General features: G+C 46.2%; 1 long non-coding RNA gene across 1 annotated transcript in view; it reads left to right on the forward strand.

Annotated features, from left to right (window-relative positions):
* LOC139227159 (uncharacterized) overlaps positions 1-22954 on the forward strand; it is a 147211-nt gene that overhangs the window by 117093 nt on the left and 7164 nt on the right. The gene's annotated exons all lie outside the window — the stretch shown is intronic.

The following is a 22954-nucleotide window of genomic DNA, read 5'->3' on the forward strand; positions in this document are numbered from 1 at the left end:
TCGATGTTAAAATTCTCATCCTTGTTTTCAAATCTCTCCATGGCTTCACCCCTCCTTATCTCTGTAATCTCCTCCAGCCCCAAGATCTCTGCATTCCTCCAATTCTGGCCCCTTGTGCATCCCCGATTTTAATCGCTCCACCATTGGCAGCCGTGCCTCCAGCTGCCTTGGCCCGAGGCTCTGGAACGTGTTCTCTAAACCTCTCCACCTCTCTACCTCTCTTTCCTAATTTAAGACTCTCCTTAAAACCTACCTCTTTGACTGAGTATCTGGCTTAATATCACCTTATGTGGCTCAGTGTCAGATTTTGTTTGATAACACTCTTGTGAAGCACCTTGGGATGTTTTACTAAGTTAAAGGCGCTATATAAATGCAAGTTGTTGTTGTTGTAAGATTATATTTTATTCAGCGAGCGCTCTGTTTCCTAGGATGTGTTTCAGGGTCCACAACAATATCCTAATGTAAGGCAATTTTTGGGCTGAAATAGGTTCAAGTTCCAATTAAACAAATTAGGGAAGGCTGGGGGCAGATCTAGGTTCGATGTCAGGAGGTGGTTCTTTTGCCGGAGAATGGTGGACCTCTGGACCAGGCTGCTGTCTCGTGTGGTGCATGCCGATTCACTGAATACTTTCAAATAAGAGCTGGACCTGATTGTGGCTGGGGCTGAGATCATGTGGTACAAAAGGTAGGTAGTGCAACAAATTCAGGGCCAGAGTGATCACCTGGATGAGTTTTGGTTGTCTAGGAAGCTTAGAGAAGAATTTCCCAGATTCCCTCCCCCCACCCCCCACACCACCAAACTGGCCTGGGTTTTTATCTGTTTTTGTGCCTCTCCCTTGGATGCATTTTATATACCGTGATACACAAGGTATCCCAAATGTGTGGGATAGGCTGGATGGACCAAAGGGTCTTTACCTGTCTGTCATTGTTCGTATGTTCACTGCAAAACGATGACCTTGGGGCACGGAGCTTTTCTAATATGGAGGCGTCTGCAGAACTCTTCTACTATGGTGTTTAAATAGGATTCAATAGCGTAGAGACTGAGAAGTTATTTCCTCTGGTGAGAGAATCCAGAACAAAGGCGGCACAATCGTAAAATTCAAGCTAGGCCATTCTGGAGTGCAATCAGGAGGCACGGTTTCACACACAGGGTAGTGGAAATCTGGAACGCCTTCACCAAAATGCTGGTGGTCAATTGAAATTTTCAGGACTGAGGTCAAGATTTTTATCAGGCAAAGGGTATCAAAAGATATGGATCAAAGGCAGCTAAATGGAGTTGAGGTACAGATCAGCCACAATCTAATCGAATGGCATTTCAGGCTCGAGGGGTTGAATGGCCTACTCCTGTTCCTATGTATGACCCTGCAGAAAATTCCATTCGGTCTTCTCTCTCCATTGACTGACATGTTGCGTCTTACCAGCATTTCCTGTTCTTGTTAGCGATTGCCAAAGGCGCGATTTCTTCAAAGCGTCAGCTTTAAAAGTCTCTCATTGTGCTGTTGGGAGGGCTTGCTGCTCTTAGTGATACATGGGTGAGCACTTGGAAGTGTTTGCACGTGCTGTCTATCACTAAGAGCAGTAATCCCTCACTACTCCACCACAATGTCAGTAGTTGGCCTTTAACACCACTGGTTAGCATGTTGTGTTTATTTTCTGTGTTTGACAATTAAAAATTGTGATTAGAAACAAACCAATGCAAGACAAGAGTCATGCAGGTAGACAATATGTCACATAGATTAATTCCACAGCACTTGCTTAACTGTAACAAGAGTAGCCTTGGAGAAATAGCAAAATAATGACAAGCAAAAACAAAGCCAGAGAATTTATATCCCTATTAAAGTGAACAAAAAGATTTGTCTTTGTTGCTAAATGAGACTGATAACAACAATATACAGTGGCCCTGGGAGATGGTGTTGGAATGAATGGATTGTTGATGGATTGTGATGAATGCAGTAGAATTACGGTAAAATGAAAGCCCCTATGTCTGGTGACATGCAATCCATCATTACACCAAGAAGGAGAAGTCCAATAATTCATAACAATAGATTCTATTGCAGTTATTTCACAACTGCAATATCACCTCAGGGAGAAACGTAAAAGAACATATCAGAGCCTCTATCTTATATGCACCACCCTACAAGTTGCCCCACTTTTTTTTTAAACAATATATATTTTGCAACCATCGTTTAGAAAGGAAACAAAACAGTAATAAGGACACAATGTCCAGCTGTGCAAAGTTCTTCAGTGAGTCATCGAAGGCCACAAATGGAACCACAGAACATGTTCTCTAAAAATCTTGAAACAACCCTTAAAGTTCCGACAGTCTACTCAAAATTATTGCACAGGGTTCACCAGCCAATTCACAGGGTGGACCCAACTCTCGGTGAAGCTCTGCTGAAGTTATTAGTAGTATAGGTCCAAATTTTCTTCTTGGTGCTAAGCTTGATGCCATTACGCGAGAGATTTTTTAAAAGGCAGTTACAGCTCCAACGGTGTAAAAAGGTTTTCGCCTCCTGTCAATGCAGAGAGCAACTGCTAACCACTGAATAAGGGGCGTCGTGCTTCACAACTAGTCCGTAAAATCTCCATCTGTTTTCTCTCAGCATTGAAATTAAAACCCTGGCCTTTTGCCAAACTCCCAGCAAACCCAACCACTCACCTCACATTAAACAAGTGGAAACACGGCAAGTGCATGGACAAGAGACAGTGGAACAAGTGCTGGATTTCTTTAGCAAAGAGCCATCAGCCATGATGAGCATAGCAATGTCCTCTTGTGCTGTAAACGTCAATATTTCTGTGGTACTAAACCTACCAAGGTAGCCAATTATTGGGATGGCTGCAGTCTGGTCCTTCTTTGGCTGGATACAAACCAGGACCAATGCCTGCCGGCTCGACTAGTATCTGAAGCAATAGGACACGAATCTGATATAAAATAATATTCCCAAGAATTACGGGAGGCCTTAGAGGCACTGGGTGCATAAGCTGGCATAGTGCGGCCACACATTTTAATGCCCACATCATGGTTTTCTCTTCTGGTATTCAAGTCTTTGCTAAAAGCTAGCATTCTGTTCAGGTTTTTTTTTAGTTGTTCACAGGATGTGGGCGTCGCTGTCAAAGCCAGCATTTATTGCCCATCCCCAATTGCCCTTGAGAAGGTGGTGGTGAGCTGCCGCCTTGAACCGCTGCAGTCCGTGTGGTGAAGGTACTCCCACAGTGCTGATTTTGGTGTCGCGGTTTGGTACAACTGAGTGGCTTGCTGGGCCATTTCAGAGGGCAGTTAAGAGTCAACCTCATTGCTGTGGGTCTGGAGTCACATATTGGCCAGACCAGGTAAAGACGGCAGATTTCCTTCCCTAAAAGACATTAGTGAACCAGATGGGTTCTTCCAACAATTCGATAGTTTCATGGCCACCATTACTGATCGTAGCTTTTTATTCCAGATTTAATTACTTAACTTAATTTAAATTCCACAGCTGCAGTGGTGGGATTTGAACTCGCATCTACAGATCATTAGTCCAGGCCTCGGAATTACTAGTCGAGTAACTTAACCAGTATGCTATCGTACCCTAATGATACATGATAGCTCAGAAACTATTGTTTGCAATATTAGCGTTTGAAAGTTTAAAGCACCTATATGACATTCATCTTCCATTTTAATGTAGGAGTTAACCTGTTTGTTTAAATGGGTTAATACCTTCATTAAAATAGTGGACAGAGAGATATAATAAGAAGGCATTAGGCCTTCAAAAACAGCAAGGACCCAAGCACCAATTTACAAACAATTTTTAACATCGGTATGAGGGCAAAGTTGGCAAAAGGGGACTTGGAAAATAGATTAAAGTGTAGGACGGTTGATGAACAGTGGTGTACATTTAAGGAGATATTTCATAACTCTCAAGAAAAATATATTCCAGTGAGGAGGAAAGGGTGTAAGAGAAAAGATTGCCATCCATGGCTAACTAAAGAAATAAAGGATGGTATCCAATTAAAAACAAGGGCATACAAAGTGGCCAAAACTAGTGGAAGGACAGAAGATTGGGAAGCTTTTAAAAGCCAGCAAAGATTGACTAAAGAAATGATTAAGAAAGGGAAAATAGACTGAAAGTAAACTAGCACGAAATATAAAAACAGATAACAAGAGTATCTACAGGTATATAAAAAGCAAAAAATGGCTAAAGTAAATGTTGGTCCCTTAGAGGTTGAGACCAGGGAATTAGTAATGGGGAACATGGAGATGGCAGAAATGCTGAACAAATATTCTCTATCAGTCTTTACAGTAGAGGACACGAAAAATATCCCAACAGTGGATAGTCAAGGGGCTATAGGGAGGGAGGAACTTAACATAATCAAAATCACTAAGGAGGTGGTACTCAGTAAGATAATGGGACTAAAGGCAGATAAATCCCCTGGACCTGATGGCTTGCATCCTAAGGTCTTAAGAGAAGTAGCGGCAGGGATAATGGATGCATTGGTTGTAATTTATCAAAATTCCCTGGATTCTGGGGAGGTCCCAGATTGGAAAACTGCAAATGTAACGTCCCTATTTAAAAAAAGAGGCAGACAAAAAGCAGGAAACTATAGACCAGTTAGCCGAACATCTGTGGTTGGGAAAATGTTGGAGTCCATTATTAAAGAAGCAGTAGCAGGACATTTGGAAAAGCTAAATTTGATCAGGCAGAGTCAGCATGGATTTATGAAGGGGAAGTCATGTTTGACAAATTTGCTGGAATTCTTTGAGGATGTAACGAACAGGGTGGATAAAGGGGAACCAGTGGATTTGGTATATTTGGACTTCCAGAAGGCATTTGACAAGGTGCCACATAAAAGGTTACTGCACAAGATAAAAGTTCATGGGGTTGGGGGTAATATACTCACATGGATAGAGGATTGGCTAACTAACAGCAAACAGAGAGTCGGGATAAATGGTTCCTAGAAACATAGAAACATAGAAAATAGGTGCAGGAGTAGGCCATTCGGCCATTCGAGCCTGCACCACCATTCAATAAGATCATGGCTGATCATTCACCTCAGTACCCCTTTTCTGCTTTCTCTCCATACCCCTTGATCCCTTTAGCCGCCAAGGCCATATCTAACCCTCTCTTGAATATATCCAATGAACTGGCATCAACAACTCTCTGCGGTAGAGAATTCCAGAGGTTAAAAACTCTCTGAGTGAAGAAGTTTCTCCTCATCTCGGCCCCAAGTTTCCACATGATTTGCTCCTGATTTTTAGGAGCAACTGGTGTAGAACGGAGTATCTTAGAAATCGGAATTCTCCACATTTAGTTTGCTCCAGTTCTAGTCAGTTAGAATAGTTTCACTTTGGAACAGAATTTTTTTTTCAAAAGGGGGCGTGTCCGGCCACTGACGCCTGATTTGAAAGTTTGCACATTGAAAACGTACTCCAAACTAACTTAGAATGGAGCAAGTGAAGATTTTTGTAGGTTTGAAAAAACCTTGTTTACACATTAAAAAAATCAGGCGCAGGTTACAAATTAGGCGTCGGGAACGCGGTGGCGGGGGGGGGCCGGAAGGGAAGTCATTAAATTGTACAATAAATTCTTAGTTATACTTATACAAATATTATACAAATAAATCCAACCTGAATAAAAGTTTATAAGCAAAGAAAAGATTAAATAAACCGTGTTCCTACCTGTGTGAAAGTGCTTCAGGCAGGCCTTTCAGGCAGCGGCTTGCCGTCGGGACCGACCGACAGCAGGGGGAGAAAGCTGCAAGAAGCCTCAGTGCTTGAGGCAGCGGTTTGCCATCGGGACCAACCGATGGCAGGGGGAGAAAGCTGCAAGAAGCCTCAGTCCTGATCATGGAAGGGCAATGTGGTTTTATTAAAAAATGTTAAAAATTGAACAGCTACAAAAAATTTGAATAGTCTTAAACAAGTGCATGTGTCCCGTTTATCACAGTCTATCTTTAATTACAGAATGCACTCCCTCACACACAGAGATATCAAGAAAATTAAAATGCAAGCCTTTGCAAGGGTTCAATAAACAAATTTTCACTTTTTCTGCAGCACTTTTTAAAATGGCCGAGTGCCAATGTTTACTTCAGACTGCGCGTGCGCGAACGCTCCAACGCGCATGCGCAGGGTTGCCGGCACCAAAAAAACTCATTTAAATTGTACCCTCCCCCTCCTACTTACAAAATCGGCGCGAGTGGTAGGCTCCGCCCCCTGTGCGCCGTGCCAAGCCGACATCGAGCTGCAAGGCGCTCGAGAATACCGCGTTTTTTTTCAGGCGCCGTTTTCGGTGCATAAAACGGGCGCCCAGCTCAGAGGGGCGCCTGTTTTGCCGCGTGTGGAAACTTGGGGCCCTCAATCCTCAATGGCTTACTCCTTATCCTTAGACTGTGACCCCTGGTTTTGGATTTCCCCAACATCGGGAACATTCTTCCTGCATCTAACCTGTCCAGTCCCGTCAGAATTTTATATGTTTCTATGAGATCCCCTCTCATTCTTCTAAACTCCAGTGAATACAGGTCCAGTCTCTCCTCATACGTCAGTCCCGCCATCCCGGGAATCAGTCTGGTGAACCTTCACTGCACTCCCTCAATAGCAAGAACGTCCTTCCTCAGATTAGGAGATCAAAACTGAACACAATATTCCAGGTGAGGCCTCACCAAGGCCCTGTACAACTGCATTAAGACCTCCCTGCTCCTCTACTCAAATCCCCTAGCTATGAAGGCCAACATGCCATTTCCCTTCTTCACCACCTGCTGTACCTGCATGCCAACTTTCAATGACTGATGTACCATGACACCCAGGTCTCGTTGCACCTCCCCTTTTCCTAATCTGCCACCATTCAGATAATATTCTGCCTTCATGTTTTTGCCACCAAAGTGGATAACCTCACATTTGTCCACATTATACTACATCTGCCATGCATTTGCCCACTCACCTAACCTGTCCAAGTCACCCTGCAGCCTCTTAACATCCTCTTCACAGTTCACACCATCACCCAGCTTAATGTCGTCTGCAAACTTGGGGATATTACACTCAATTCCTTCATCTAAATCATTGATGTATATTGTAAATAGCTGGGGTTCCAGCACTGAGCCCTGCAGCATCCCACTAGTCACTGCCTGCCATTTTGAAAAGGACCCGTTTATCCCGACTGGCTGCTTCCTGTCTGTCAACCAGTTCTCTATCCACGTCAATACATTACCCCCAATACCATGTGCTTTAATTTTGCACACCAATCTCGTGTGTGGGACCTTGTCAAAAGCCTTTTGAAAGTCCAATTACACCACATCCACTGGTTCTCCCTTGTCCACTCTACTAGTTACATCCTCAAAATATTCTAGAAGATTTGTCAAGCATGATTTCCCTTTCATAAATCCATGCTGACTTGGACTGATCCTGTCACTGATTTCTAATGCACTGCTATTTCATCTTTAATAATTGATTCCAACATTTTCCCCAGTACCGATGTCAGGCTAACCGGTCTATAATTCCACATTTTCTCTCTCCCTCCTTTTTTAAGAAATAGTGTTACATTAGCTACCCTCCAGTCCATAGGAACTGATGCAGAGTCTATAGACTGTTGGAAAATGATCACCAATGCATCCACTATTTCTAGGGCCACTTCCTTAATTACTCTGGGATGCAGACTATCAGGCCCTGGGGATTTATCGACCTTCAATCCCATCAATTTCCCTAACACAATTTCCTGACTGATAAGGATTTCCTTCAGTTCCTCCTTCTCGCTAGACCTTCGATCCTCTCGTATTTCCGAAAGGTTATATGTGTCTTCCTTCATATTTGTTCAATTGGTCTGCCATTTCTTTGTTCCCCATTATAAATTCATCTGATTCTGACTGCAAGGGACCTATGTTTGTCTTCACTAATCTTTTTCTCTTCACATATCTATATCTTTTACACAGTTTTTATGGGCCCAAGTTTCGAGCCGCGCCTAGAACGGCGCAGTCCTGACCTGGACGCCCGTTTTTCGTGCCATAAAGTGCGCCTAAAAACAACCTCCAGATTCTCCACCTCCCTGCAGGTCCTCTGGCCCTCGGTGCAGCGCAGCACGAGCTGTAGGGGGCGGAGCCAGGTTCCTGCGCTGAAAACAGTGCCGGGACCTCTGCACATGCGCGCAACAGTGGGCACGTAAGTGCAGTAGCTCCAGGTGCCCGAAACTGTGTGGGAGGGGCCCGAAGCACGCAGCCCCTAGCCCTGGCCGAATAGCCTCACTGGGGCTGCGTGAATAAAGCTCCTCCCACGGCCAGCTCCTGCTTCCTCCCGACCCGACTCGACTCCCATTTCCCCCCGCCCCGGACCAGACCCGACACCGACCTGACTCCCGCTTCCGCGCCCCCCCCCCCACCCCCGCCTCCGGACCCGACCCCGACCCCGACTCCCGCTACCCCCCACCCCCCCGCCCCCAGACCGGACCCGACCCGACTCCCGCTTCCCCCCCCCTGCCCCATGACCGGACCCGACCCGACTCCCGCTTCCCCCCCCACCCCCGGACCCGACCCGACCCGACTCCCGCTTCCCCCCCGCCTCCGGACCCGACCTGACTCCCGCTTCCCCCCCCCCCCAGCCCCCGGACCCGACCCGACCCGACACCTGCTTCCCCCCCCGGACTGGATCCGACCTGATCTCCCTCCCCCCGGCCTGACCTCCCTCTCCCTCCCTCCCCCCGACCCGAACCGAACCGAACCGACCTCCCTCCCACCACCCCCCCGACCCGACCCAACGCCACCTACCTGTAAATCTCGTGCTGGGGACGGGCCCTGCCTGAAGTTTCGGGCCAGGCCCGTTCAGCCTCCCTCCCCCTTCTCCTTCCCCGCCCACCCCTATCTCCTTCCCCCCATCTCCTTCTCCCCATCTCCTTCCCCCCATCTCCTTCCCCCCCATCTCCTCCCCCCTCCCCATCTCCTTTCCCCCCCATCTCCTCCCCCCTCCCCATCTCCATTCCCCCCCTCCCCATCTCCATTCCCCCCCATCTCCTCCTCCCCCTCCCCATCTCCATCTCCATTCCCCCCATCTCCTATCCCCCCCATCTCCTTTCCCCCCCATCTCCTTTCCCCCCATCTCCTTTCCCCCCCACATCTCCTTTCTCCCCCTTCTCCCCTTTATCCCCTTCTCCCCCTCCCCCTTCTCCCCCCTCCCCCTTCTCCCCATCCCTCCCCCTTCTCCCCCTTCCCTCCCTCTGTTCCTCCCCTCTCTCCCTCTACCCCCCTCCCCTCACTGTCAGAAACACAGACACTGACAGACAGAGAATGAGAGACACACAGACAGACAGAGAGATAGAGACACTGACAGAGACACACTGAGGGGGCATCCCAGCACGCTGTTGGAGGGCTCCCGGTGCTGCAGTCAGTAAATAGAAAATGTTTTATTTATTGATGTAAAAAAAAATATATTTCTTATTGATTTTTTTTGATTGATTTATTGGTTGATTTATTGATGTATTTATCATTTATTATTGATGATGGCTCTTTATTTGTAAAACTGAAGTGTTTAATGTTTGTAAACTTCCCTTTAAACCCCCCCCTCCACCATTCCCGACAACTGATTTATAACCTACGCCTGATTTTCTAAAGTGTGGACAAGGTTTTTTCGAGCGTACAAAAATCTTCACTTACTCCATTCTAAGTTAGTTTGGAGTAAGTTTTCACTCACGAAACTTTGAAATCAGGCGTAAGTGGCCGGACACGCCCCCTTTTGAAAAAAAATTCTGTCCCAAAGTGAAACTGTTCTAACTGACTAGAACTGGAGCAAACTAAATGACGAGAATTCTGATTTCTAAGACACTCCGTTCTACACCAGTTGCTCCTAAAAATCAGGAGCAAATCATGTGGAAACTTGGGGCCATTGTTCCAGCAAGCTTCCTCTCATACACTATTTTCCCCCTCCTAATTAAACCCTTTGTCCTCCTCTGCTGAATTCTACATTTCCCCCAGTCCTCAGGTTTGCTGCTTTTACTGGCCAATTTATATGCCTCTTCCTTGGATTTAACACTATCCCTAATTTCCCTTGTTAGCCACAGATGAGCCACCTTCCCCGATTTGTTTTTACTCCAGACAGGGATGTACAATTGTTGAAGTTCATCCATGTGATCTTTAAATTCTATCAACCTTTTAAGTATCATTCGCCAGTCTATTGTAGCCAATTCACGTCTCATACCATCGAAGTTACCTTTCCTTAAGTTCAGGACCCTAGTCTCTGAATTAACTGTGTCACTCTCCATCTTAATAAAGAATTCTACCATATTATGGTCACTCTTCCCCAAGGGGCCTTGCACAACAAGATTGCTAATTAGTCCTTTCTCATTACACATCACCCAGTCTAGGATGGCCAGCCCTCTAGTTGGTTCCTTGACATATTGGTCTAGAAAACCATCCCTAATACACACCAGGAAATCCTCCTCCACTGCATTGCTACCAGTTTGGTTAGCCCAATCTATATGTAGATTAAAGTCGCCCATGATAACTGCTGTACCTTTATTGCACGCATCCCTAATTTCTTGTTTGATGCGGTCCCCACCCTCACTACTACTGTTTGGTGGTCTGTACACAACTCCCACTAGCGTTTTCAGCTGTTTGGTATTCCGCAGCCCTAACCATAGAGTTCCACATCATCCAAGCTGATGTCCTTCCTTGCTGTTGCGTTAATTTCCTCTTTAACCAGTAACGCTACACCACCTCCTTTTCCTTTCTGTCTATCCTTCCTGAATGTTGAATACCTCTAGATGTTGAGTTCCCAGCCTTGGTCACCCTGGAGCCATGTCTCCGTAATCCCAATTATATCATATTCGTTAATAGCTGCCTGCGCAGTTAATTCGTCCACCTTATTACGAATACTCCTCGCATTGAGGCACAGAGCCTTCAGGCTTGTTTTTTTAACACACTTTGTCCCTTTAGAATTTTGCTGTAATGTGGCCCTTTTTGATTTTTGCCTTGGGTTTCTCTGCCCTCCACTTTTACTTTTCTTCTTTCTATCTTTTGCTTCATTCTCGAGTTGGCAATCAGTAACTAGTGGGGTGCCGCAGGGATCTGAACTATTTACAATCTATATTAACGGCTTGAATGAAGGGACTGAATGTAACGTAGCCAAGTTTGCTGACTATACAAAGATGGGAGGAAAAGCAATGTGTGAGGAGGACATAAAAAAACTTCAAAAGGACATACACAGGCATGGTGAGTGAGCAAAAAATTGGCAGATGGAGTATTAAGTTGGAAAGTGTGAGGTTATCCACTTTGGCAGAAAAAAATCAAAGAGCAAGTTATTATTTAAATGGAGAAATATTATAAAGTACTGCAGTGCAGCGTGACCTGGGGGTCCTAGTACATGAAACACAAAAAGTTAGTATGCAGGTACAGCAAGTGATCAGGAAGGCCAATGGAATCTTGGCCTTTATTGCAAAGGGGATGGAGTATAAAAGCAGGGAAGTGTTGCTACAGTTATACAGGGTATTGGTGAGGTCACACCTGGAATACTGCATGCAGTTTTGGTTTCCATATTTAAGAAGGGATATACTTGCTTTGGAGGCAGTTCACAGAAGATTCACTAGGTTGATTCCGGAGATGAGGGGATTGACATGAGGAAAGGTTGAGTAGGTTGGGCCTCTACTCATGGAATTCAGAAGAATGAGAGGTGATCTTATCGAAACATATAAGATTATGAGGAGGCTTGACAAGGTGGATGCAGAGAGGATGTTTCCACTGATAGGGGAAATTAGAACTAGGGAGCACGATCTTAGAATAAGGGGCCGCCCATTTAAAACTGATGAGGAGGAATTTCTTCTCTCAGAGGGCTGTAAATCTGTGGAATTTTCTGCCTCAGAGAGCTGTGAAAGCTGAGTCATTGAATAAATTTAAGACAGAGATAAACAGTTTCTTAACCGATAAAGGAATAAGGGGTTATAGGGAGCAGGCAGGGAAGTGGACCTGAGTCCATGATCGGATCAGCCATGATCATACTAAATGGCACAGCAGGCCTACTCCTGCTCCTATTTCTTATGTTCTTATGTAAGAGGAGAGTCAGACAGTAAGCAGGAGTGAGGAAGCTAGAACAGAGGATTGGTGGCGTGGTTAAAAAGAGGTGTTGAAGAAAAAAAAAGAGGCTTTTAAAAGCAGGAAGAGAGGTGGTCGTATAGTTTAGGCGAACATTTCCAAAGATTATAGCCATGCTGGCTGAAAGCAACCAGCAATTTTAATGCTGATAGAAAGAAAGAAGCATGAGAGAACTTGCATTTATATAGTGCCAGTCATGTCCTCAAGATGGCCTAAAACACTTCCCATTCAATTAAGTACTTTTGAAGTACAGTCATGGTTGTTATGTACCAAATGTGGTGCTGGAGGTGGTATGTAACGTCCAATGTTATTTCCCCTACATTTTTAGTGGGAAATTCCTATGTAAACTTGTCACACTGTAATTACACCCCCCTGTCAGCGGTGGCACTGCAGCACCTTACTTTTGCATCTCCCACCTCCTCAGCCTGCACTGCAGAGAAATGCCTCTGCTTCAGCCAAATCTACAGCTCAGCTTTCCAAATTGCTGCAACGTTTCCGATTTAGCGACGAACTTTAAAATGGGGACTGAATTGCATCTGTGTGCCGTGGTCCACTTATCCTCTGACCTCTAACCCCACTTCACCTGAAGAGCACACTTGCTCTTGATTCCCCGTGTGCAATACGAAAAGGTTCTGTTTATCGTGTATTTTCATTGCTCCACCATTGGCGGCCGTGCCTTCAGCTGCCAAGGCCCTAAGCTATGAAATTCCCTCCCTAAACCTCTCCACCTGTCGCTCCTCCTTTAAGGTGCTCCTTCAAACCTACCTCTTTGGTCAGACTTTTGGTCACCTGTCCTAATATCTCCTTATGTGGCCCCGTGTCAAATTTTGTTTGCTAATTGCTCCCGTGAAGCACCTTGGGATGTTTTACTTTGTTAAAGGTGCTAATGAATGCAATTTGTTGTTGTAATAAAGTTAAGTGAAAAATTCAGGCGTGAGTATGCAGTTGCATTATGAACAATAGTCACAAAAAGAAAGAAGCAACATATTTGTTTCACTGCACTATTCATTCTCACTTAAGGATATGTTTCACTCAGTTAGAATGCTTGATTTCCAGTTTTGTTTTACATGCTTAACTCTCTCGTAACCTAAAAGGCCAGCTTTAGAAAACAATCGATGTGAAGTGGTTTCACGTTGGCTCCGGGCGGCGCAGCATGACCTAGGTGTCAAAGTAAACCAAGGTACGAGCTGTGATAACAACTCCAGGAGGTAGTCTCACACCCACTCCATCTTCACGGCTTGCTGCTGTCCCTCTCCGACTAGGGCAAAGCCAAGTTTAAAAAGTCCATCGCCTGGGAAGCTCCAAAGCTTCATTTTGAATATTTCCAGCCTTGCCAGAGGGGCTAATGAGCCGTGTCGCTTAAGGTAGATACCAATCTGAGATCTGTGCCTGTAGTATAACAAACTCTTCTCAGTCATTCATAGGCAGTGAGTATTATTCATCTCCTTCAAAAGATGTAAAATATGTGTCAATGGAGGTGGTATGTGAAGTCCAATGTTATTTCCTCAACTGCATTTTTGATATAATCTAGGAGCAGATTAAGTTAAAGGAAACGAATAGTATTAATATCTCATAAACACCTGCATTCCCATGAAGAATGCAAGTCTCACAGCTCAATAGTTCCATATCTAGAAAGAAAGACTTGCATTTATATAGCGCCTTTCTCGACCACTGGACATCTCAAAGTGCTTTACAACCAATGAAGTACTGTTTGACATGCAGTCACTGTTGTAATGTAGGAAACGTGGCAGCCAATTTGTGCACAGCAAGCTCCCATAAACAGTAAGGTGATAATGACCAGATAGTCTTATAGAAACATTTAAAATAATGAAAGGGATAGACAAGATAGAGGCAGAGAGGTTGTTTCCACTGGTTGTGGAGACTAGAACTAGGGGGCACAGCCTCAAAATACGGGGGAGCCAATTTAAAACCGAGTTGAGAAGGAATTTCTTCTCCCAGAGGGTTGTGAATCTGTGGAATTCTCTGCCCAAGGAAGCAGTTGAGGCTAGCTCATTGAATGTATTCAAGTCACAGATAGATAGATTTTTAACCAATAAGGGAATTAAGGGTTACGGGGAGCGGGCGGGTAAGTGGAGCTGAGTCCATGACCAGATCAGCCATGATCTTGTTGAATGGCGGAGCAGGCTCGAGGGGCTAGATGGCCTACTCCTGTTCCTAATTTTTATGTTCTTATGTTCTTATGTCTGTTGTTAGTGATGTTGATTGAGGGATAAATATTGTGCCAGGACACCGGGGAAACTTTCCTGCTTTTCTTCGAAATAGTACCATAGGATCTTTTACATCCACCTGTGAGGGCAGACAGGGCCTCGGTTTAATGTCTCATCTGAAAGACGGCACTTCTGACATTGCAGCATTCCTCAGTCTAGATTTTTGTGCTCACGTCTGAGGAGTGGGACTTGAATGCAGAACCTTCTGACTCAGAGGCGAGGGTGCTACCAACTGAGTCATGGCTGACACACAGCTAGCTAGAAATGGATGTAATGAAAGTTTCAGGGTGATTTATGCTGGAATTGGGAACCTTGAGGTGATTAAGGTCCCTGTATTCCAGCACAAAACACGCTGGAATGTGCCTGATAACCACGCTAATACAGAGCTTCATTATTACTGCTAAATAATACAGCGAGTCTCCATCACCAATACCTTCCGACACACAGCACCTCTTCAACTTACCGGACGATCAGTCTACATCCAAATGGGAAAGCAATGAACTCATCTGATATGTAATTATTTAATAAGGATAAAATCGGGCACAATAGCCACATTGAAAGGTTTACAGAACATATAAAAACCTGTCAGCTCCGGAGAAATGCTTGCTCTTTTTCTAAATGTGGCAACAATATAAGAATTGGTTAGTGTTTACTCTCCAATGATATAAATGTAGCTGACACGGCACACGTGTGAAGGTCGTACAAAATCCAGACCAGTTGTTCTTTTGAGTATTGGAATCATAGGGCCCAAGTTTCGAGCCGCGCCTAGAACGGCGCAGTCCCGACCTGGACGCCCGTTTTTCACGCCACTAAGTGCACCTAAAAAAAACCTCCAGATTCTCCACCTTCCTGCAGGTCCTCTGGCTCTCGGCGCGGCGCAGCGCAGCAGGAGCTGTAGGGGGCGGAGCCAGGTCCCTGCACTGAAAACAGTGCCGGGACCTCTGCACATGCGCGCTACAGTGGGCACGCATGTTCAGTAGCTCCAGGCGCCCGAAACTGTGTGGGAGGGGCCCGAAGCACGCAGCCCCTAGCCCTGGCCGAATGGCCTCACTGGGGCTGCGTGAATAAGGCTCCTCCCACGGCCAGCTCCTGCTTCCTCCTGACCCGACTCGACTCCCGCTTCCCGCTCCCGGACCGGACCGGACCCGACTCCTGCTCCCTCCCCCCCCCCCCCCCCTAGGATCTGACCCGACCCGACTCCCGGTCCCCCCCCCACCCCGACTGGACCCGACCCGACTCCCGCTCGTCCCCGCCCCTGCCCCCGGACTGGATCCGACCTGACCTTCCTCCCCCCGACCCGAACCGACCTCCCTCCCACCAACCCCCTGACCCGACCCAACGCCACCTACCTGTCAATCTGGTGCTGGGGACGGGCCCGAGACCCTCCCCCAATCTCGTTCCCCCCCCCATCTCCTTCCCCCCCATCTCCTTCCCCCCCATCTCCTTTCCCCCATCTCCTTTCCACCCATCTCCTTTCACCCAATCTCCTTCCCCCCATCTCCTTTCCCTCCATCTCCTTTCTCCCCCTTCTCCCCTGTATCCCCTTCTCCCCCCTCCCCTTCTCCCCCATCCCTCCCCCTTCCCTCCCTCTGCTACCCCCTCTCTCCCTCTACCCCCCTCCTCCCCCTCCCCTCGCTGTCAGAAACACAGACACTGACAGACAGAGAATGAGAGACACACACAGACAGACAGAGAGATAGAGACACTGACAGAGACACACTGGCGGGGGGGAGTGGGGGGGGGGGGCATCCCAGCACGCTGTTGGAGGGCTCCCGGTGCTGCAGTCGGTAAGTAGAAAATGTTTTATTTATTGATTTTTAAAAAAAATTATTTCTTATTGACTTTTTTTGATTGATTTATTGGTTGATTTATTGATGTTGGGGCCCTAGAATCATAAATCACAGTAGGTGGCCATTCAGTGGCTCTTTCAAAGGGGCATTCCAGTTAGTCCCACATCCCGCTCTTTCCCTGCAATTCGTTCTCCTTCAAGCATTTATCCAATTCCTTTTTGAAGGCTACTATTGAATCTGTTTCCACCACCCTACCAGGCAGTGCACTCGTTGCGCAAAGAAGTGTTTCCTCATGTCGCCTCTGGTTCTTTTGCCAATCACCTTAAATCTGTGCCCTGTGGTTATCGCCCCATCAGCCAGCGGAAACAGTGTCTCTTTATTTGCTCTATCTAAACCCCTCGTGGTTTTAAACACCTCTATCAGTTCTCCCCTTAGCCTTCCCTGCTCCAAGGAGAGTGTATAATGTATCAAAACTAAATTATAAATGACTAACGGAAAGCACTTGTGGCAGTTAACACAGAAGCACAAGACACGGGGAACTGATCTGTGCTGATCCTGGTTAGAGCACTGATTCAGACGCTTGTGTGATTTATGATTTTTCATATGCCGCCTCGGGAGATGTGATTTTTTAAATGGATTATTTTTCACATTGGAGCCTCATTTAATTCAGAATCAAAGAAATACAGTAGTACAATGGCACAAAATCTTTTTAAGAAAAGCCTCCATGCCCCGTGGATCACATTAAATATTCTCTTTGTGTATGGCAGACATAGTCCATGGATTTATGTTATCTCTTATCAGCTCAGGTTACGAACCTGTTGATATAACATCTTTTTTTAATATATATATGCATATATATTTTCACACACACTATACGAGAAAAAATAAATGACTTGCCTCAAAATCCATATAGCATCAATGAAAATTGGATGTATATTTGAATTAATTTTAGTTTTCCAGCGAAGAGTTTATTGTTCTACAATTTGACAGTGTTCTGTGCTCCACTGAAGTTAAAAGTTCATTTATGCTGATATTGTGGTGAGTGGGAACAAGATACTGCCCCACTGGGAGGGAGGCAGGAAGTCAGGTAGTCGACCTATCCTCGGTCATGCACCTGCATGTCTGTCATCTCCATTAGGAGAGGGCCCGCGGCAGAAGACGGCAAAGGGAGAGAAGGGATTTCTCATGGTCTGCAAAACCCACAAGTAAAACTGAATAGATGTTCCACTCCCCTCCACACACTAATGATCAGAAGTCAAAGGGAGTGAAATTGTTGTTTGGTGGTCCCACAAAACGGGCAATAGTGAGGTGGCTGTCCGTTTTAAAAAGACTTAAAAAGCTTTGCATTTATATAGCGCCTTTCATGACAACCGGACGTCTCAAAGTGCTTGACAGCATTGTAGTCACTGTTGTAATATGGGAAACGCGGCAACCAGTTTGTGCACAGCAAGCTTCCACAAACAGCAATGTGATAATAACCAGGTAATCTGCTCTTCGCGATGTTGATTGAGGGATAAATATTGTCCGAGGACACAGGGGATAACTCCCCAGCTCGTCTTCAAAATAGTGCCATGGGATCTTTTACGTCCTCCTGAGAGAGCAGATGGGTCCCCGGTTTAACGTCTCATCCGAAGGACGGCACCTCCGACAGTGCAGCACTCCCTCAGCACTGCACTGGGAGTATCGGCCTAGATTTATGTGCTCAAGCTCCTGTGAACCCACAACCTTCTGACTCAAAGGCAAGGGTGCTACCCACTGAGCCACAATGTTACAGCCCGCTGGTTCATTAGTGCTCGTTTTGCGCTACCATCAAAGGTGAACTTCACCCCCACGACCTCCGATGCCTTCGTCTGATCCCTTTTGAGCAAATATCAAATGTGCTCTTTCTTTCAGAATTCTTGTAAATATCAGCCAATATTATTGCAAGTCTAGAACGGTTTTCAACAGAGCCGAATGGCCTAAGAAAGATTCAGATTAGTTTCACTAACTAGGAGAACAGTAATGAATCGACAGCCCATTTTACTCCCCGATAGAAAAGTATATCGGGTGGGGTGTAGAGCGGGACTGCTGATTTGCTATCGCCCGTATTGTGCTGTCGGCCAAGATCAACTTTACCCACTATGGGCTAGAGTTTCCCTAACTTGTTTTTTTGGCGCCCTCACCCGATGTGCGGCGTTTTTGTCCGCCTCCAAGCGCGCCGAAAAAAGACGTCGGTATTCTGGCCGCTCCCCAGCCTCTCCTCGGTCGTGGCGCAGTGTGGCCCAATCGATTGGGGGCAGAGCCAGGTCCCGGCGCTGAAAACAGTGCCGGGACCTCTGCACATGCGCGCTAGAGTCTGCACGCATGTGCAGTAGCTCCTGGCAGGCCGTTTCTGCAAACGCGTGCTGCAGGCTGTGTGGGAGGGGCCAAAGCACGCCATCCCTAGCCCTGGCCGAATGGGCTCCCTCACTGATGGCCCACTGCGTTCCCTAAGGTAGGACTTATATTTTTTATTTGTTATTTACTGATTGATTTTGGTGTTTTAGGTGCAGGGTTCCTATTTTTTTTTTATTTATTTATTGCTTATTACTCTGGTCTTGGTGCTTTAGGTACAGGGTTCCTTCTATTTTATTTGTTAATTAATTGCTTATTACTTTTTGTGCTTTGTTTGGTGCTTGGTGATGCTTTAAATGTAGTTACTCGCACCGATTCCTTAACTGTAAGTAAGGTCTTTCTGTGCGGACAAAAGTGGACACATACGCTGCCCTAAGTTAGATTAGTAAAACTTTTTTCTGGCCAAATTGGCATATAGGTGTAAGTGTCAGGGAACGCCCCCTTTTGAAAAAAAAGTGACCTAACAAAAAACCTAACTAACTCACTTACATTGGCGCAATTTAAATGGCCATATTTGCAACTAAAAAGATACACCAGAAAAATCAAGTTACACCAAAAAAAACGGGGCAACTCATGGAGAAATTTGGGCCCTATATGTCCAGTGTATTCCCTCAGTTATTAACAGCACAAGGTTATTATTAACTTAAATTGGACACCAACTCAAGTTTTTTATTTAAAAAGTTTCCTTGCTTTCTTTTGGCTTGTTTATACTGGTCCGTTGTAGACCACTGATTTCCAAACGTTCGCTGTGTGGGAGGGGAGTATCCCCAGCAAATATTAACGTGATCTCAGCAACCTAAAGTAAAGAAAGACTTGGATTTATATAGCGCCTTTCACAACCACCGGACGTCACAAAGCTCTTTACAGCCAACGAAGTACCTTTCGGAGTGTAGTCACTGTTGTAATGTGGGTAACGTGGCAGCCAATTTGCGCACAGCAAGCTCCCACAAACAGCAACGTGATAATGACCAGTTACTCTGTTTTTATGATGTTAATTCAGGGATAAATATTGGCCAGTACACCGGGGATAACTCCCCTGCTCTTCTTCGAAATAGTGTCATGGGATCTTTTACGTCCACTTGAGAGAGCAGACGGGGCCTCGGTTTAACATCTCATTTGACAGTACAGCACTCCCTTAGTACTACACTGGATTGTCAGTCTAGTATCATTGCAGAAATCATATTCTATTACTATACAGCAATAGAAGTCATGTGATCGTAAGTCAACTGCCACTAAAAAATTCAGAAATATAGACAGATGGACAGAAATCTGATGATTGCAGGAACTAATATCATACGGCACAATTTCAACCCTGTGTGTGGAATATTTTAGTTTGAACCCTCTCTCGCCGTGTGAATTTTGAATGGCTGTAATCGTTTGATTTTTTGAATTAACTTTTCTTTTTGTTGGCCAAACTGAGGCCTTGTTACTCGCAATGGGCCTGAGTTTGCCGAAAACCTGCTCCGCAGTAATGCTGCACCTTCGGCATTTGCCATTATTATGGTGCGGAAGCTCCAGGAAATTGCGGCGGGGGTGACTTGCGACTTTACTTATTCCACGCCATCATTTGCCGAGAAAGTTGAGCAGGTAATTATCGTAGCTCCTCCCACCGCCCATCCCTACCTACCAACACTGTGGGAGTACCTTCGCCACACGGACTGCAGCAGTTCAAGAAGGCGGCCCACCACCAAGTTGGCAAGGGCAACTAGGGATGGGCAATAAAATGCCAGCCTTGCCAGCGACACACATATCCCGAAAATAATTTTAAAGAATCAATGGCGAGATCAAGTTTTCTGAATTACACAATATTACATTGCATTATACAACAGCACAGAAACAGGCCACTCGGCTCCACCAGTCCATACCGGCATTTATGCTCCATTCAAGCCTCCTCCCATCTTTCCCCATCTAACTGCACCAACATAACGTTCTATTTCCTTCTCCCTCATATGCTTGTCTAGCCTCCCCTTAAATGCATCACTAGTGCCACTGTGATCACCACAGTCACTTAGACCGTCACAGAATGGTGCTAGAGGGCCCCGAACCAGTAAAGTATTTAATCGCTCAGCAGGTTGCTTGAGGGCAACACTTTTATTGACTTGTTCTTGGAACTTCATTAAAGATTTCTACCTCAATTATATTATGTTCCTAACACAGATGAGACTGCACACAGGGAGGTTTAAAGTAACAGTGACCTCAGTCTTTAATAAGACACTCCAGAGTGAGGATCAGGCCTTCGGGGCCGGCTTATATACAGTGCCCCCAAGGGATGCTGGGATCCCTTGGGACTGCAGGGGATGAGTTCCCTGGTGGCGGAACATGGGAGTGCATGCGTTACAGATACACAACAAATTAAATAGTATGTGCTTTGACCGCCAGGCATGTCTGATTTCCCCCGACTAATGGCTCAGGTTGGGTTGGAGTGTAGATGTTTCAGTTTAAGGGGTGTCACAGTGGGTGGGTCAGACTGGTTGGGCTGGGTGCTCTTTACCTTTCCGCCATTGTTCATTGTTCATAGGTTTATATGTAACCTTCAGGGCTGCTGACCGAAGGCCGTGGGGCTTTGTCGGCCGGCGCGGACACGGTGGGCCAAAATGGCCTCCTTCTGTGCTGTAAATTTCTATGTTTCTATGTAAAGACTTGGATTTATATCGTGCCTTTCCTGACTACCGGACGTCTCAACGCGCTTTACAGCCATTGGAGTACTTTTGGAATGTAATCCCTGTTGTAATGTAGGATGTGTATATTAATATATAGTGAACTTGTGCACTAAGCCTGGACTGCAACTGGTAATGAAACACAGCTCGGGATTTCTTTGGGAGACAACCCTATGGTTCCCGGTCCCCTCTTAACACCGCTTTATATATTTATAGTGTTTCAGCACAAACTCATCAATTAAACTGAAGCCGACCAGGACATTCTGTCCGTACATGCTGCGGCCCATCCCTGCATTATCATATTGGAGCCACTGCTCCGAAGTGCATTAAATTTGCTTAAAATCCTTGTTGTTCTTTTCGGTGTCGGGCCCCGGTACCTTGGATGTGTATCAGACATTGTCCACACCGCTCCCAATCAACCGCTATGTTCACTGCGGCGTATTCTAGTTATTTTTCACAGCAAATCGCGACGTGAATTCGCCACTGGAGGATCGGGGAGCACAACGGTCTAACTGATGCCGTCTGTTGCTAATATCATCATCGCAGCCAATTCCGGGTCTCTTTGCACTTTCAGCTTGCTCGCTGAAGAGTGCCTGGAGCTGACAGATCTGAAGGACTTTCTTGTTTTTAAGAATACTTTCAGGATTGTTTCGCTGGAGCAGATTACATGAGAATACTTCTGCATTGAACTGTGTGCTTTGAACAATTATCTATTATAGGACACACAAAAGGGCAGAGAACAGGAGGCTCCACTGCCAGCGTGGAGTCAGGCTGGAGTTGAGCGTGGACCAGAGATACGGCTACAATATTGCACCATAGTCCTGATTGGGTTCCCCATGCCAGGATTGTAGCCTCGCATTTTCTACTCTAAATAGCTCCCCCAGTGGCAACTGCATGTTGCAACGGATTCTGCTGTGGTCTTTGACCTGTGGATCTTGAGTTGAAATCTATTCTATACGGAATGCCAGTCTGCACTGTGGGATAGCCGACGTGATGTGCTGACGTAAAGCACGCTTAAAGCAGTCACACTCCAGCTCTGTGGGCTTGGGCCAAATAGCTTCCAGAATGGCATTTTCTCTCAGCGGCCAAAAGGGAAAGAAAGTGTGAGAAAGGGAAAATACATAGCAGTGTGAGAAGGGCTCCTTTTCCGAAGTTGGGGTTAAGACAGAGAGTTGGGAAGGATAAGAGGAGACAGTATTCTGCCTCTAACCATACTCTACATCTACTACTGAGAGACTTACTGCCACTGTATTAACTGGTGGCATTTTCTGTGTCAACTCAGGGATATGAGGGATATATAGGAGGGATTTATGGCTCAGAGACGTGGACCGTATACAGTAGACACCTCAGATTGCAAGATTCTGCAAATCCAGTGGGAGGATAGACGCATCAACGTCAGTGTCCTCGCCCAGGCCAACATCCCCAGCATCAAAGCACTGACCACACACGACCAGCTCCGCTGGGCGGGCCACATCGTCCACATGCCCGACACAAGACTCCCAAAGCAAGCGCTCTACTCGGAACTCCTACACAGCAAGCGCGCCTCAGGGGGACAGGGGAAACGTTTCTAGGACACCTTTAAAGCCTCCTTGATAAAGAGTAACAACCCCACTGGTACCTGGGAATCCCTGGCCCAAGACCGCCCAAAGTGGAGGAAGAGCATCCGGGAGGGCGCTGAGCACCTCGAGTCTCGTCGCCGAGGGCATGCAGAAACCAAGCGCAGGCAGCGGAAGGAACGTGCGGCAAACCAGGCTCCCTACCCACCCTTTCCTTCAACCACTGTCTGTCCCACCTGTGACAGACTGTAATTCCCGTATTGGACTGTACAGTCACCTGAGAACTCACTTTTAGAGTGGAAGCAAGTCTTCCT

Source organism: Pristiophorus japonicus, chromosome 16, assembly GCF_044704955.1.
Source record: "Pristiophorus japonicus isolate sPriJap1 chromosome 16, sPriJap1.hap1, whole genome shotgun sequence".
NCBI lineage: Eukaryota > Metazoa > Chordata > Chondrichthyes > Pristiophoridae > Pristiophorus > Pristiophorus japonicus.